Here is an 18,154-nt window from a genome sequence, read left to right as displayed (position 1 = left end):
TGCAAGCTGGGGCTAATCTTCAGGTGTAATAAGCTGGGGCTAATCTTCAGGTGTAATAAGCTGGGGGCTAATCTTCAGGTGTAATAAACTGGGGGCTAATCTTCAGGTGTAATAAGCTGAGGGCTAATCTTGAGGTGTAATAAGCTGGGGGCTAATCTTCAGGTGTAATAAGCTGGGGGCGAATCTTCAGGTGTAATAAGCTGGGGGCGAATCTTCAGGTGGTCGGTACAAGCCCACAAAAGGTTAATTTTGTACTGCAGGTATTAGTATACAGGTGCGTCCAGCCTTGACCCATTTTAGTCTTACTTGATAATAATTAGGAGTACTTGGCAGTGTCTGTAGTACCTGGTAGTGTCTGTAGTACCTGGTAGTGTCTGTAGTACCTGGTAGTGTCTGTAGTACCTGGTAGTGTCTGTAGTACCTGGTAGTGTCTGTAGTACCTGGTAGTGTCTGTAGTACCTGGTAGTGTCTGTAGTACCTGGTAGTGTCTGTAGTACCTGGCAGTGTCTGTAGTACCTGGTAGTGTCTGTAGTACCTGGTAGTGTCTGTAGTACCTGGTAGTGTCTGTAGTACCTGGTAGTGTCTGTAGTACCTGGTAGTGTCGGTAGTACTTGGCAGTGTCTGTAGTACCTGGTAGTGTCAGTAGTACCTGGTAGTGTCTGTAGTACCTGGTAGTGCCTGTAGTACCTGGTAGTCGGTAGTACCTGGTAGTGTCTGTAGTACCTGGTATTAATAGAGCCAGTTATCTTTCCTGAGAAAGAGAGAGAGAGAGAGAGAGAGAGAGAGAGAGAGAGAGGCGACTCAACACCACTTTGTATTCGATGCAAGTGGTTGAGTTTTCCTGAAGCAAGATCGTCGAGTGACTACTTATCTACTGCTTGACTCTTGTGTGTGTGTGTGGGGGGTGTGGGTGTGTGTGTGTGTGTGTGTGTGTGTGTGTGTGTGGAAGAGAGAGAGAGAGATAGCTGACTCTCCGTATCTTATCATTGTTTTATCACCTGTTTTTCAGTAAGACTCTGCTTTGTCTCTTTTTTTATATTCCCACGTCATACACACGCCTATACGACTCGCATGAAGATTAACCATCCCACCTTATTTTACCTAAAGATTAGCCACCCTAACTCTATGAGGGATATTAGGAAAGGTCATATTAGATGACGTTAAGTTAGTGTTAGTATGGATTAAGTAATCCAAGTGAGGTCTCACAAGCAAAATATATACTTTTAGGATGACCTCTCTCTAGTCTTGTAACTAACACTTTTTGTATGAACCCAAGGACTTTGTCAGCCTGGTTTTGAACAAATACATTGTTTACTTTGTTTATGATTCCTACTTATCATTACTCCTAAATCTTTCTCACAGTCTGATTTTTCTATAACAACGTTGTTCATATGATATCTGGTTTCTGTTTATATCTCCTAGGCTAAATACTTTACATTTGTCCACATTAAATTTCATCTGCCATTTTGTAAATCATGTTTAATTTTTTTTAGATCTTCCTGTAGTTTTGCGGAGTCCTCGTCTGATTTAATTACACGCCGTTAATGCTTACTCGCTGTTTCCTGTCCTGTAACCACGCCCTAATCCATTTTAGAATATCCTCCAATGCCATGAGCCTCCACTTTTCGCATTGTCTTTCGTGGGGACTCTGTAGAAGGCTTTGCTAAAGTCGAGGTATACCACATTGTAGTCGTCCCGTCATCCACTGATTCGAAAACAGTTGAAAAGAATGTTAATAGATTAGTCAGACATGAACGCCCACTTGTGAAGCCATGTTGGGAATCATTGATCAACTTGTGCTTTTCCAGGTGATTTCGAATAGAGTTTGAAATTATTGCTTCCAGTAATTTGCCTACAATTGATGTTAAACTGATTGGACGGTAGTTAGAGGATAGTGATCTATCTTCCTTCTTGAAAATCGATATCACAATCGCAATCTTCCAGGATTTTGGTACTACATTAGTTTTTAATGACATTTTAATTTTTTTAAGGGTTAGGTAAGGTAAGGTTAAGTTAGGTAAGGTAAGGTTAAGTTAGGTAAGGTCAGGTTAAGTTAGGTAAGGTTAGGTTATGTAAGGTTAGGTAGGTAAGGTTAGGTTAGGTAGGTTAGTTTAAGTTGGGTTAGGTTAAGGTAGGTAAAGTTAGGTAAGTTTATGATAGGTTAGGCTAAGTTAATCTTCAGGCGATGGAAATAATTGTCAGTACTCTACTCAAACATTATGTGCTGTACATCTTTGTGCAGGCAAAGGCCGAGTGTACAGAGTAGGAGGTGTATGGGAGGAGTCACAGTACACCCTCACACACCCTCACCACTACACCCACTGTGTATCGACACCTCACACACCCCTCACCACTACACCCACTGTGTATCGACACCCCTCACACACCCTCACCACTACACCCACTGTGTATCGACACCCTCACACACCCTCACCACAACACCCACTGTGTATCGACACCTCACACACCCTCACCACAACACCCACTGAGTATCGACACCCCACACACACACACACACACACACACACACACACACACACACCTCACCACTACACCCACTGTGTCGACACCTTCACACACCCTCACCACTACACCCACTGTGTATCAGAAACCCTCACACACCCTCACCACTACACCCACTGTGTATCGCACACACACACACACACACACACACACACCCTCACCTACACCCACTGTGTATCGACACCTTCACACACCCTCACCACTACACCCACTGTGTATCAGAAACCCTCACCCTAACCACTACACCCACTGTGTATCGACACCCACTGTGTATCGACACCCACACACACACAGACCCTCACTACCACCCACTATGTATCGACACCCCACCCACACACACACACCTCACCACTACACCCACTGTGTATCGACACCCTCACACACCCGCACCACAACACCCACTGTGTATCGACACCCCCCACACACACACACCCTCACCACTACACCCCTGTGTATCGACACCTTCCCACCCTCACCACTACCCACTGTGTATCAAACCTCACACACCCTCACCACTACACCCACTATGCATACCCTCACAAACCCTCACCACTACACCCTGTATCGACCCTCACCACTACACCCACTGTGTCGACACCCTCACACACCCTCACCAACTTGCTGTGTATCGACACCCTCACACACCGTACTACAACACCCACTGTGTATCGAACACCCTCCACACCCTCACCACTACCCCACTGTGATCGACACCCTCACCACTACACCCCACTGTGTATCGAAACCTCACCACACACCCCACTGTATCGACACCCCTACATCCTCACCACTACACCCACTGTGCATCGACACCTTCCCACCACCACTACCCTGTGTATCAGAAACCCTCACCACTACACCACTGTGTATCGACACCCTCACCACTACACCCACTGTGCATCGACACCTTCCCACACCCTCACCCTACACCCACTGCGTATCAGAAACCCTCACCACTACACCCACTGTGTATCGACACCCTCACACACCTCACCAATACACCACTGTGCATCGACACCTTCCCACACCCTCACCACTACACCCACTGTGTATCGACACCCTCACACACCCCTCACCACTACACCCACTGTGTATCGACACCTTCCCACCCTCACCACTACACCCACTGTGCATCGACACCTTCCCCACACCCTCACCACTACACCCAATGTGCATCGACACCTTCACACACACACACACCCTCACTTCTAACACCACTGTGTATCGACACCCCACACATACACACACACACACACCCTCACCACTACACCCTGTGTATCGACACCCATACACACCCTCACTACACCCACTGTATCGACACCCTCACACACCCTCACTACACCCACTGTGTATCAACCCCCACACACACACACCCTCACCACTACACCCACTGTGCATCGACACCTTCCCACCCTCACCACTACACCCACTGTGTATCAGATCCTCACACACACCCTCACCACTACCCCACTGTTATCATGCCCCTCACACACCCTCACCACACACCCAATGTGTATCACCTTACCACACCTCACCACTTCACCCACACCATCAACCCCTCACACACCTCACCCTACACCCACTGTGTCTGACACCCTCACACATCCTCACCACACAACACCCACTGTGTGTATCGACACCCACACACACCCTCACCACTATACCCACTGTGTATCACCACCTCAAACACCCTCACCACTACACCACTCTGTATCGACACCCTCAAACACCCTCACACACCCTCACCACTACACCCATTGTGTATCGACACCCTCACACACCCTCACCATTACACCCACTGTATCGACACCCTCACACACCTCACCACTACACCCACTCTGTATCGACACCCTCACCCTACACCCACTGTGTATCAACCACCCTCCACACCCTCACCCAACACCCACTGTGTATCGACACCCTCACATACCCTCACCACTACACCGCTGTGTGTGACCCTCACCACTACACCCAGTGTGTATCGACACCGTCACACACCCTCACCACTACACCCACTCTGTATCGACACCCACCACCTACACCCTGTGTATCGACACCCTCACCACAACACCCACTGTGTATCGACAAACACCCACTACACCCTGTGTATCGACACCCCTCACCACTAAGCCCCCTGTGTATCGAACACCCTCCACTACACCCAGTGTGTATCGACACCCTCACATACCCTCACCACTACACCCACTGTGTGTACCTCACCACCTACACCCAGTGTGTATCGACACCCTCACACACCCTCACCACTAAACCCACATGTGTATCGCACCCCACACCGTCACACTACACCCACTGTGTATCGACACCTCACCACTACACCCAGTGTGTATCGACAACCTCACACACCCTCACCCACTACACCCCAGTATCGACACCCTCACCCTCACCCACTACACCCACTGTATCGACACCCCACACTCACACCCTCACCACTACACCCTGTATATAACACCCACACACACTCACACCTCCCTACTCCCTGTGTATCGACACCCTCACCCTACACCCAGTGTGCATACCCTCACACACTCTCACCACTACACCCATTGTGTATCGACACCTCACCTCACACCCTCACCACTACCCACTGTATATCGAACCCACACACTCACACCCTCACCTCCACCCTCTGTGTATCGACACCATCACCTCTACACCCACTGTGTCAGCACCCACACACACCTCACCACTTCACCCACTGTGTATCGACACCCTCACTCACCCTCACCCTTCACCCTGTGTATCGACCTCACCAAACCCTCACCACTACACCCTGTGCATCGACACCTCACACACCTCACCACTACACCCACTGTGTCGACACCCACACCTCCCACTACACCCACTGTCAAACATCCACCAACTACACCACTGTGTATCGACACCCTCACACCCCCTCACCACAACACCCACTGTGTATCGACACCCTCACACACACCCTCACCACACCCACTGTGTATCGACACCTCCACCACTACCCACTGTGTATCGACACCCTCACCACTACACCCACTGTGTATCGACACCTCACCACTACACCGAGTGTGTATCGACACCCTCACACACCCTCACAAAACACCCACTGTGTATCGACACCTCAAACACACCTCACCACTACACCCACTGTGCATCGACACCCTCACACACCCCTCACCACTACCCCACAGTGTATCGACCCCTCACACACCCTCCCACTACACCCACTCTGTATCGACATCCTGACAACTACACCCACTGTGTGTCGCCCTCACACCCCCTCACCACAACACCCACTGTGTGTCGACACCCTCACCACTACACCCAGTGTGTATCGACACCCTCACACACCCCACCACTACACCCTGTGTATCGACACCCTCACCACTACAGTGTGTGTCGACACCCTCACACACCCTCACCACTACACCCACTGTGTATCGACACCCTCACCACTACACCCAGTGTGTATCGACATCCTCACACACCCTCACCACTACACCCCTGTGTATCAACACCCTCAACACCCTTACTACTACACCCACTGTATATGACACCCACACACTCACCCTCACTACACCCACTGTATATCGACCCCACACACACTCACACCCTCACCCACTGTGTCGACACCTCACCACTACACCCAGTGTGTATCGACACCTCCACACACCCTCACCACTACACCCATTGTGTATCGACACCCCATACACCTCACCACTCCACCCACTGTGTATCGACACCATCACCACTACACCCACTGTGTATCAGCACACACACACACACACACACACACCCTCACCACTACATCCACTGTGTATCGACACCCACACACACACACCCTCACCACTACACACTGTGTATCGACACCCTCACACACCCTCACCACTTCACTCATTGTGTATCGACACCCACACACACACACCCTCACCACTTCACCCATTGTGTATCGACACCCACACACACACACCCTCACCACTAACTTTGCATGTTACACACCGTAGACTTCCCTTCGTGAACCTTGGTCACGTCCAGGCAGGTACACTTCCAGGTGATAAGGTACACCTCTAGGTACTAAGGTACACCTCCAGGTACTAAGGTACACCTCCAGGTACTAAGGTACACCTCCAGGTACTGCAGGTACACCTCCAGGTACTAAGGTACACCTCCAGGCCTGCAGGGACTACAGGTCACCTCCAGGTACTACAGGTACACCTCCAGGTACTACAGGTACAGCAACACTAGCCATACAGGCCTGGCCCCGAAGTCAGTAATTTGTTAGGTATCAAATATCAACTCACTCGTCCAGGTTGAGGTCTTCTTAGTCCCAAGACCTGCTGGACTTGAGACGTACAGGTGGTAAGACGCAGGCTAAGAGAAGTAGGCGTTCACACTTAAAAGACGACTGTGGGTACCTGAAGGTGTCCAGGGCTGATATACACCAGCGCCCTCCCAACACTTGCCTGATAAGACGTGTTGTTGCTGCTGGTCAGCCAAGTGAGTGCGGAACACCCGTCTTAAACTTCTGAGGAAGCAGCGATGATTGGCTGGAAATATACAAGCCCCTCCCACAGCCAAACTCATCGCTGAGTGGTCAAGATATGCTGTGCTCAGTTAACAGCGTGACGTCAATCATTGTATCCTAGAACGCAGGTGTTAACAGCTGGCATTAAAGAAGCTAACCTTGATATCATACCTTCTCCAGCAACCCCTAGACAGTAAAGAATTAGTACAATATTTGTTGTGGTGATATTTGATAGGTAGCTGGCAAAATGTCACCTGTCCTCCAAGGACTCCACTCTTAACCACGCCTGCATGCCCCCCAAGGACTCCACTTCAACCCTGACCGTGCTCTAGGAATTCGCTCATCCTAAACCTTGTGCCTTCCTGGAAACACACTGCTGGCTTGCACGCTACGTACAGTACACACACGTACACACACACACACAAATATACACACACATAAACACACACAGACGCACACGCAAACACGTTCACACACACACGTACACACACACATGCCACTCACACGTACACACACACGTACACACAAACACGTCATATCTAAAGAGGTGTAATGACGAGTATCCATAGATGCATGTGAGGTGAGGAAGTGCCTGGATGAGGTAAGTGTGATGACAGGAGATTCTATCAGTGGGATGGATGTGGATGAGGGGGGTGAGGGTGGGAAGGGCAACATGTCCTGTGGCTGTGTTGGTCATTACGGGAGATGAGACACAAGTCTTAATGTTGGGTAATGTGAGGCCAACCTCCACCACCTACACCTTTGTGCTACACCACCTGAACCTTTGTGCTACACCCACCTGAACCCTTGTGCTACACCCACCTGAACCTTGAGCTACACCACCTGAACCTTGAGCTACACCCACCTGAACCTTTGTGCTACACCCACCTGAACCTTGAGCACACCACCTACACCTTTGTGCACCCACCTACACCTTTTGAGCTACACCCACCTGAACTTTGCACACCCACCTGAACCTTTGAGTGCCACACCACCTGAACCTTGAGTTACACCACCTACACCTTTGTGCTACACCCACTTACACCTTGTGCTACACCCACCTGAACCTTTGAGCTACACCCACCTACACCTTTGCTACACCCACCTACACCTTTGAGCTACACCCACCTGAACCTTTGTGCTACCCACCTGAACCTTGAGCTACACCCACCTGAACTTTGTACACCCAACTTACACCTTTTGTTACACCCACTGAACCTTTGTGCTACACCCACCTGAACTTTGTTACACCCACCTACACCTTTGAGCACCACCTAAACCTTTTGCTACACCCACCTACACTTTGAGCTACACCACCTGAACCTTGAGGTACACCCACCTGAACCTTTGTTACACCCACCTACACCTTTGAGCTACACCCACCTGAACCTTTGTGCAACACCCACCTACACCTTTGTGCTACACCCACTTACACCTGTGCTACACCCACCTGAACCTTGAGCTACACCCACCACACCTTTGAGCTACACCCACCTGAACCTTTGTGCTACACCCACCTACACCTTTGTGCTACACCACCTACACCTTGTGCTACACCCACTGAACCTTTGTGCTACACCCACTACACTTTGAGCACTCCACCTGAACTTTAGCACACCCACCTGAACCTTTGGGTACACCCACCTGAACCTTTGTGCTACACCACCTACACCTTGAGCACCCACTTGAACTTTACACCCACCTGTACTTTTGTACTACACCCACCTACACCTTTTGGAGCTACCCACCTGAACCTTGTGCTAACCCACCAAGCACCCCACCTGCCACTTTGTTACACCCACCTGAACCTTGAGCTACACCCACCTGCACCTTTGTGCTACACCCACCTACACCTTTCACAACCACCTGCACCTTAGCACCCACTGCACCTTTGTGCTACCCACCTGCACCTTTGCTACACCCACTCAGCACCTTACATACCCACCTGCACCTTTTTAGCACCCACCTGCACCTTTAGCTACACCCACCTGCACCTGTGCTACACCACCTACACCTTTGTTACACCCACCTGAACTCTTTGTGCTACACCCACCTGCACCTTTTGCTACACCCACCTGCACCTTTTTTGCTACACCCACTGCAACTTGTTACACCCACTGCACTTTTTGCTACACTAACTTACTTTGTTACACCACCTGAAATTTTTGCACACCATCTATTTTTGCTACACCCACCTGCACCTTTTACACACCCACCTGCACTTTGTTGCACCTGCACTTTACACCCACTCTGAACTTTTGCTACACCCACCTGCACCTTTAAAGCACCCACCTGCACATTTGTGCTACACCCACCTGCCACTTTGAGATATACCCACCCACACCCACTCTACACCTTTGAGCTACACCCACCTACACATTTGTGCACACTCACCTGCACCTTTTGCTCACCACCTGCACTTTGTGCTACACCCACCTCACCTTGAGCTACACCCACCTACACATTTGTGCTACACCCACTCAACCTTCTTTGTACACCCACCTGCACCTTGTGCTACACCCACCTGCACCTTGTGCTACACCCACCTACACCTTTGTGCTACACCCAACTTACACCTTTGTGCTACACCCACCTGCACCTTTACACCCACCTACACCTTTTTAGCACCACCACACCTTGTGCCCCACTGCACTTTGTTACACCCACTCACACCTTTTTGTGCTACACCCACCTACACCTTTGGAGCACCCACCTGAACCTTGAGATACCACCACACTCCACCCACACCTTTGAGCTATACCCACCCACACCTTTTGAGCTACACCCACCTGAACTTTGTGCTACACCCACCTGAACCTTCAGCACCCACCTGACATTTGTGCTACACCCACCTACACCTTTGAGATATACCCACCTACACCCACCTACACTTGAGCTATACCACCCACACATTTGAGCTACACCACTGCACCTTAGCACACCACCTACACCTTTGTGCTAACCCACCTGCACCTTTGCACCCACCCACACCTTGTGCTACACCACCTGAACCTTTGTGCTACACCCACCTGAACCTTGAGCTATACCCACCCAACATTTGAGCTTACACCACCTGCACCTTTGTGCTACACCCACCTACACCTTGTGCTACACCCACTCACCTTTGTGCCACCCACCTACACCTTTGTGAGCTACACCCACCTGAACTTTGTGCTACACCCACCTGAACCTTAGCACACCACCTGAACCTTTGCTACACCTACCACTCTTTTGAGCTTACACCCACCTGAACCTTTGTGCCCACTCATATTTTTACCACCCACCTCACCTTTGAGCTACACCACCTGAACCTTGTGCTACACCCACCCACCCTTTTGAGCTACACCCACCTGAACCTTGAGCTACACCACCTGCACTTTGTGCTACACTCCACCTGCACCTTGTGCTACACCCACCTGCACCTTGAGCTACACCCACCTGAACCTTTGAGCTACACTCACCTGCAACTTTTGTGCTACACCCACCTGCACCTTTGGTGCACCACCTACACCTTTGAGCTACACCCACCTGAACCTTGAGCTACACCCACCTGCACCTAGCTACACCCACCACACCTTTGAGCACCCACCTGCACCTTTGTACTACACCACCTACGAACTTTTTTGGCTACACCCACCTGAACTCTTGAGTTATCACTACTCAACTTTTGAGCACCCACCTGCACCTTTGTGCTACACCACCTGCACCTTGTTACACCCACCTGCACTTTGTGCTACACCCACCTGCACCTTTGCTACACCCACCTGCACCTTTGTGCTACACCCACCACACCTTGTGCTACACCCACCTGCACTTTGTGCGCACCACCCCAGTACCTTGTGCTACACCACCTGAATTTGTGCTACACCCACTTGCACCTTTGTGCTACACCCACCTGCACCTTTTCACACCCACTACACTCTCTGGCACACCCACCTGCACCTTTGTGCTACATCACCCACCTGCACCTTGTGCTACACCCACCTGCACCTTTGTGCTACACCCACCTGCACCTTGTGTTACACCCACCTGCACCTTTGTGCACACCCACCTGCACCTTGAGCTACACCCACCACACCTTTTGAGATATACCCACCCACACCCACCTACACCTTTGTGCTACACCCACCTGCACCTTGTGCTACAATCCACACCTGAGATATACCCACCTACACCCACCTGCACCTTTGTGCTACACCCACCTGCACATTTGGCACACCCACCTACACCTTTGAGATATACCCACCTACACCACCTACACCTTGAGCTATATCACCTACACATTTTGTGCTACACCCACCTGCACCTTTTGCTACACCACCTACACCTTTGTGCTACACCCACCTACACTTTGAGATATACCACCCACACCCACCTGCACTTTGTTACACCCACCTGCACACTTAGTTACACCCACTCACACTTTGAGATATACCCACCCACACTACCTACACTTTGATGCTATACCCACTACACATTTGTGCTCCACCTGCACCTTTTGTGCTACACCCACTAACCTTGTGCCACCTCTTTACACCCACCTGCACATTTGTGCTACACCCACCTCACAACTTTTGAGATATACCCACCTTACACCCACCACACCTTTGAGCTTATACCCACTCACACCTTTGTGCTAACCCACCTGCACCTTTACACACCCACCTGCACCTTTGTGCTACACCCACTCAACACCTTTTGAGCTATACCCACACCTTGAGAGATATACCCACCCACACCACTGCACACCTTGAGCTATACCCACCTACACCTTGTGCTACACCACCTGCACCTTTACACCCACCTTGTGCTACACCCACTCACATTTGTGCACCCACCTGCACTTTAGACATACCCACCACACCCACCTAACCTTTGAGCTACACCCACCTACATTCTACACCCACCTGCACCTTGTGCTACACCCACCTGCACCTTTGTGCTACACCCACCTGCACCTTTGTTACACCCACCTGCAACCCACCTGCACCTTTGAGCTATACCCACCTACACAGCTACACCCACCACACCTTTGTGTATACCCACCTACACCTTGAGATATACCCACCTACACCCACCTACACCTTTTTGGCTATACCCACCTACACCTTTGTGCACTCCACCTGCACCTTTGTGCTACACCCACCATTTGTGCTACACCCACCTACACCTTTTTGAGATATACCACCTACACCCACCTACACCTTGAGCTATACCCACCTACACCTTTGTGCTACACCCACCTGCACCTTTGTGCTACACCCACTTCACACCTTTTGTGCTACACCCACCTGCACCTTGTGCTACACCCACCTGCACCTTTGTGCTACACCCACCTGCACCTTTTAGCTACACCCACCTGCACCTTTGTGCTACACTACTCTGCACCTTTTGTGCTACACCCACCTGCACCTTGAGCTACACCCACCTACACATTTGTGCTACACCCACCTACACCTTGTGTACACCCACCTACACCTTTGGCTACACCCACCTGCACCTTGAGCTATACCCACCTACACATTTGTGCTACACCCACCTACACATTTGTGCACCCATCCACACCTTGTACACCCACCTGCACCTTGTGCTACACCCACCTGCACCTTTTGTGCTACACTCACCACACCTTGTGCTACACTCACCTACATCATACGGGAGGCAGCGAGATATCACATGGAGGCAGCGAGGTATCATACGGAGGCAGCGAGGTATCATACGGAGGCAGCGAGATATCATGAGGGAGGCAGCAAGGTATCATACGGGAGGCAGCGAGGTATCATACGGGAGGCAGCGAGGTATCATACGGGAGGCAGCGAGGTATCATACGGGAGGCAGCGAGGTATCATACGGGAGGCAGCGAGATATCATACGGAGGCAGCGAGGTATCATACGGGAGGCAGGAGGTATCATACGGGAGGCAGGAGGTATCATACGGGAGGCAGCGAGGTATCATACGGGAGGCAGTGAGGTATCATACGGAGGCAGCGAGATATCATACGGGAGGCAGCGAGATATCATACGGAGGCAGCGAGGTATCATACGGGAGGCAGCGGTATCATACGGGAGGCAGCGGAGTATCATACGGAGGCAGCGAGGTATCATACGGGAGGCAGCGATATCATACGGAGGCAGCGAGGTATCATACGGGAGGCAGCGAGGTATCACACGGAGGCAGGAGGTATCATACGGGAGGCAGCGAGATATCATACGGGAAGGAGGTATCATACGGGAGGCAGCGAGGTATCATACGGGAGGCAGCGAGATATCATACGGGAGGCAGCGAGGTATCATACGGGAGGCAGCGAGGTATCATACGGAGGCAGCGAGGTATCATACGGGAGGCAGCGAGGTATCATACGGGAGGCAGCGAGGTATCATACGAGAGGCAGCGAGGTATCAACACCTGAGCTCTATAACAGTATCTTATCTCTACCAGCGTCCAGTGTCACTAATTTACAGGTATTTGAGCTGATAGGGAGCAGCTTCTCAGTTTATATTCACTTACGAGAAATATCCTGGTGGGTGAACCTTGAAGCGTCTCGTTAATAAAATCCTAAGAAAAAAAATCGTATAGTAAAACACAAAGAGTTACGTAAAAGGATAACATCGAAATTATACTGATACTCTGCTTTACATAAACATGTTTACTTCACATCAGATATAAGGAAAAAATACCAAAATCTAGTTAATGACAGTATCTACCCCTGTAGTTAAGTGTGTGTGTGTGTTTTTAGTGCGTGTGGTACATGTAGTATACGTGTGTGTGCGTAGTGCATGTTTATGTGAATGCAAGTGTCAATAACTTTCCCCTTGTGTGGCCTCGACCAGAGATGCGTTGGTCCTACTTGACTGCCTTCACTTGGCCTTGTGAAAGAAGTGAATACTTGTGACACTATCTTCTCATTGGTTGGAACCGAACTTACCTTTACCTTACCTAATGTTGAAATATCCCACGCTAACCTTTTCTTACCAAACCAACACACACACACACAGGTGGCAATGACTTACTCAGCAAGCTTTTCCTGTACTTAGAGTAAGTCCTCAATTATTCCTGCGCTTGGCTAGTTCCGCTTCTTACCTGGCTAGCTTCTCCGCTTACCTGGCTAGCTTCTCTTACCTAGCTATTCTTCCTCTTACCTGGCTAGCTTCTCCTCTTACCTGTCTAGCTTCTCCGCTTACCTCGCTAATTCCTATTTACCTAGCTAGTTCCTCTTACCTGGCTAGTTTCTCCACTTACCTGGCTAGTTCTCCTCTTACCTGGGTAGTTCTCCTCTCACCTGGATTGGTTTCTTGACTTATCGACAGAGAGAGAGAGAGAGAGAGAGATGACCGCTTTATAACAGGCATAAATTAACACCAAAATAGAAATGAAATGTTAACCATATCACCACCAGCTTGTAGTCTGAGTCAGCACCAGTAGTATATCACCACCAGCTTGTAGTCTGAGTCAGCACCAGTAGTTTACCATCAGCTTGTAGTGAGTCAGCACCAGTAGTATATCACCACCAGCTTGTAGTCTGAGTCAGCACCAGTAGTATATTACCATCAGCTTGTAGTGTGAGTCAGCACCAGTAGTATATCACCACCAGCTTGTAGTCTGAGTCAGCACCAGTAGTATATTACCATCAGCTTGTAGTGTGAGTCAGCACCAGTAGTATATCACCACCAGCTTGTAGTGTGAGTCAGCACCAGTCGTATATCACCACCAGCTTGTAGTGTGAGTCAGCACCAGTCGTATATCACCACCAGCTTGTAGTGTGAGTCAGCACCAGTCGTATCACCACCAACTTGTAGTGTGAGTCAGCACCAGTCGTATATCACCACCAGCTTGTAGTTTGATTCAGCACCAGTAGTATATCACCACCAGCTTTTGGTGTGAGTCAGCACCAGTCGTATATCACCACCAACTTGGTGTGAGTCAGCACCGTAGTATATCACCACCAGCTTGGGTGTGATTCAGCACCAGTAGTATATCACCACCAACTTGGTGTGGTCAGCACCGTGATATCACCACCAGCTTGTAGTGTGATTCAGCACCAGTAGTATATCACCACCAACTTGTAGTGTGAGTCAGCACCCGTAGTATATCACCACCAGCTTGTAGTGTGATTCAGCACCAGTAGTATATCACCACCAGCTTTTAGTGTGAGTCAGCACCAGTCGTATATCACCACCAACTTGTAGTGTGAGTCAGCACCAGTAGTATATCACCACCAGCTTGTAGTGTCACCCCAATAGCTTCACATTGACTATAGCATTGGGGGAGATAACAATAATATGTGACGCCAGGGTTCACCCATAACACGTGTACACCGTTGATTATACTGTAACTCAAACTTTGTGTGTGAGTGTGTGTGTGTGTGTGTGGTCACCTCAGACAAGAGAGGAAATGCCAGTATTTCTGCTGACACCAATTGTAGGAGCATCGAGGCTACCATTATTCATGAACAACTACGCTGGACTGGCTATGTGACCCGCATGGACGACAATATAATGCCAAAGCAGCCACTTTACAGCCACTTACCGCATAGTAAACGTAACGCCGGCAGGCAATTGAAAAGGTATAAGGATAGTGTTAAGACAAACCTGAAAAAGTGCTAAATCGACCTCCTCACCTGGGAGACGATTATTCCACACCGTAACGCTTGGAGGAGCACCACAAAAGAAGGTGTCAATACTTTCGAGCTAGCCCGACTGCAAACTGAGGCAGACAAGAGCCAACGCAGGAAAGACGCTGCCGCTGCCCCTCCCGCACTCGATGTAGCCCTCCACATGTGCAACATCTGTGAAAAACTCTGCCGGTTCCCGTATCGACCTCTTTAGTCACCTCGAAACTCACTAGTGAAGGTGACATCCCAAATAACTCATATCATTGTATCATAGCTGGATGATCGTCATACTCGATTACAGAGTGACAGCGTATTAGTAGTGTGTGTGTGAGTTAGGTGTGTTAACTCACACTTATATAACGTGATATGACAGGTAATCCCGTCAGGGTATCAGCGGCAGTAGCCAAATGATACCGTTTTCCGGTCTATGCAAATTGCCAAAACCCACGTTTATGAGGGTTCCAGTTCAAAATAGCCCGTTCACATAGACCCTTCTTTCTTATGTAGTCACGGCGATTATAGTTTATTCTATTTATTTATAATTAACATCTTTCTAGGTGTTCGAAGAGTTGGTGTGTTAGTACAGGAGGAAACTGTAGTACCCAGAGAAAACCTGCCATGTTTGGTAGTGAAGGCCATCCCCCATGGTCCAGTGTTAGTACAAGAGGAAACTGTAGTACCCAGAGAAAATCTGCCATGTTTGGTAGTGAAGGCCATCCTCCATGGTCCAGTGTTAGTACAGGAAGAAACTGTAGTACCCAGAAAACCTGCCATGTTTGGTAGTGAGGCCATCCTCCATGGTCCAGTGTTAGTACAGGAGAAACTGTAGTGAAAACCTGCCATGTTTGGTAGTGAAGGCCATCCTCCATGGTCCAGTGTTAGTACAGGAGGAAACTGTAGTAGAAAACCTGCCATGTTTGGTAGTGAAGGCCATCCTCCATGGTCCAGTGTTAGTACAGGAGGAAACTGTAGTAGAAAACCTGCCATGTTTGGTAGTGAAGGCCATCCTCCATGGTCCAGTGTTAGTACAGGAAGAAACTGTAGTACCCAGATAAAACCTGCCATGTTTGGTAGTGAAGGCCATCCTACATGGTCCAGTGTTAGTACAGGAGGAAACTGTAGTACCCAGAAAACCTGCCATGTTTGGTAGTGAAGGCCATCCTCCATGGTCCAGTGTTAGTACAGATGGAAACCAACCTAACCTGACAGAGTTTAAGATGCATGGAGGTTAAGTTAAGTTAGGATAATATAGAAGAAGTTAGGTTACGTTAAGTTAGTTTAGTTTAGGATAGGTTAGAATACGATAGGATAGGAAAAGATGGGATCGGAACGAATAGCTTGGGTATTATGAGAGCATTTGGTAGTGTGCACACGGACGTTCGGCCCCTCAACTAGGAAAGAATTTCTAGTTTTATTTATAAACGCTCTCACCCACACACATGCATGTACACACACTACACAGATTCACGTAATCCAGGTGTAAAAATACACACACACACACACACACACACACACACACACACACACACACACACACACACACACACACACACACACACAAACACATTCTCACGTATGCCAGGTGTATATAATGGCTGCCCCTCGAGGTCGAGGATGGCCGACCAAGGGCCACCTAGGCATGAATCTGTTTAAGGTGTAGAAGCTGTCGCCAACACCACAACCACACCCTGAATTAACGAGTTGCAGGACCCAGTTTTTAAGGTGTAGAAGCTATCGCCGCCACCACAACCACCTGAGTTAACGACTTGCATGACCCAGTTTTTAAGGTGTAGAAGCTGTCGCCAACACCACAACCACCCTGAGTTAACGAGTTGCATGACCCAGTTTTTAAGGTGTAGGCTGTCGCCAACACAACAATCACACCTGAATTCAAGTTGCATGACCCATTTTTAAGGTGTGGCTGTCACACACAACAATCACACCTGAATTAACGAGTTGCATGACCCAGTTTTTAAGGTGGCTGTCGCCAACACCACAACCACACCCTGAGTTAACGAGTTTCATGACCAGTGTTTAAGGTGTAAAGCTGTCGCCAACACAACAATCACACCCTGAGTTAACGAGTTGCATGATCCAGTGTTTAGGTGTAGAAGCTGTCGCCAACACCACAACCACACCCTGAATTAACGAGGTTGCATGACCCAGTTTTTAAGGTGAAGCTGTCGCCAACACCACAACCACCTGAGTTAACGAGTTTCTGACCCAGTGTTTAAGGTGTAGAAGCTGTCGCCAACACAACAACCACACCCTGAGTTAACGAGTTGCATGATCCAGTGTTTAAGGTGTAGAAGCTGTCGCCAACACCACAACCACACCCTGAATTAACGAGTTGCATGACACGGTTTTTAAAGTGTAGAAGCTGTCGCCAACACAACAATCACACCCTGAATTAACGAGTTGCATGACCCAGTTTTGTGGTAGAAGCTGTCGCCAACACAACAACGACACCCTAAGTAAACGAGTTGCATGACCCAGTGTC

The sequence above is a fragment of the Homarus americanus genome, unplaced genomic scaffold (genome assembly GCF_018991925.1).
Source record: "Homarus americanus isolate GMGI-L3 unplaced genomic scaffold, GMGI_Hamer_2.0 scaffold1024, whole genome shotgun sequence".
NCBI classification, from domain to species: domain Eukaryota; kingdom Metazoa; phylum Arthropoda; class Malacostraca; order Decapoda; family Nephropidae; genus Homarus; species Homarus americanus.
This window is presented reverse-complemented; position numbering follows the sequence as displayed.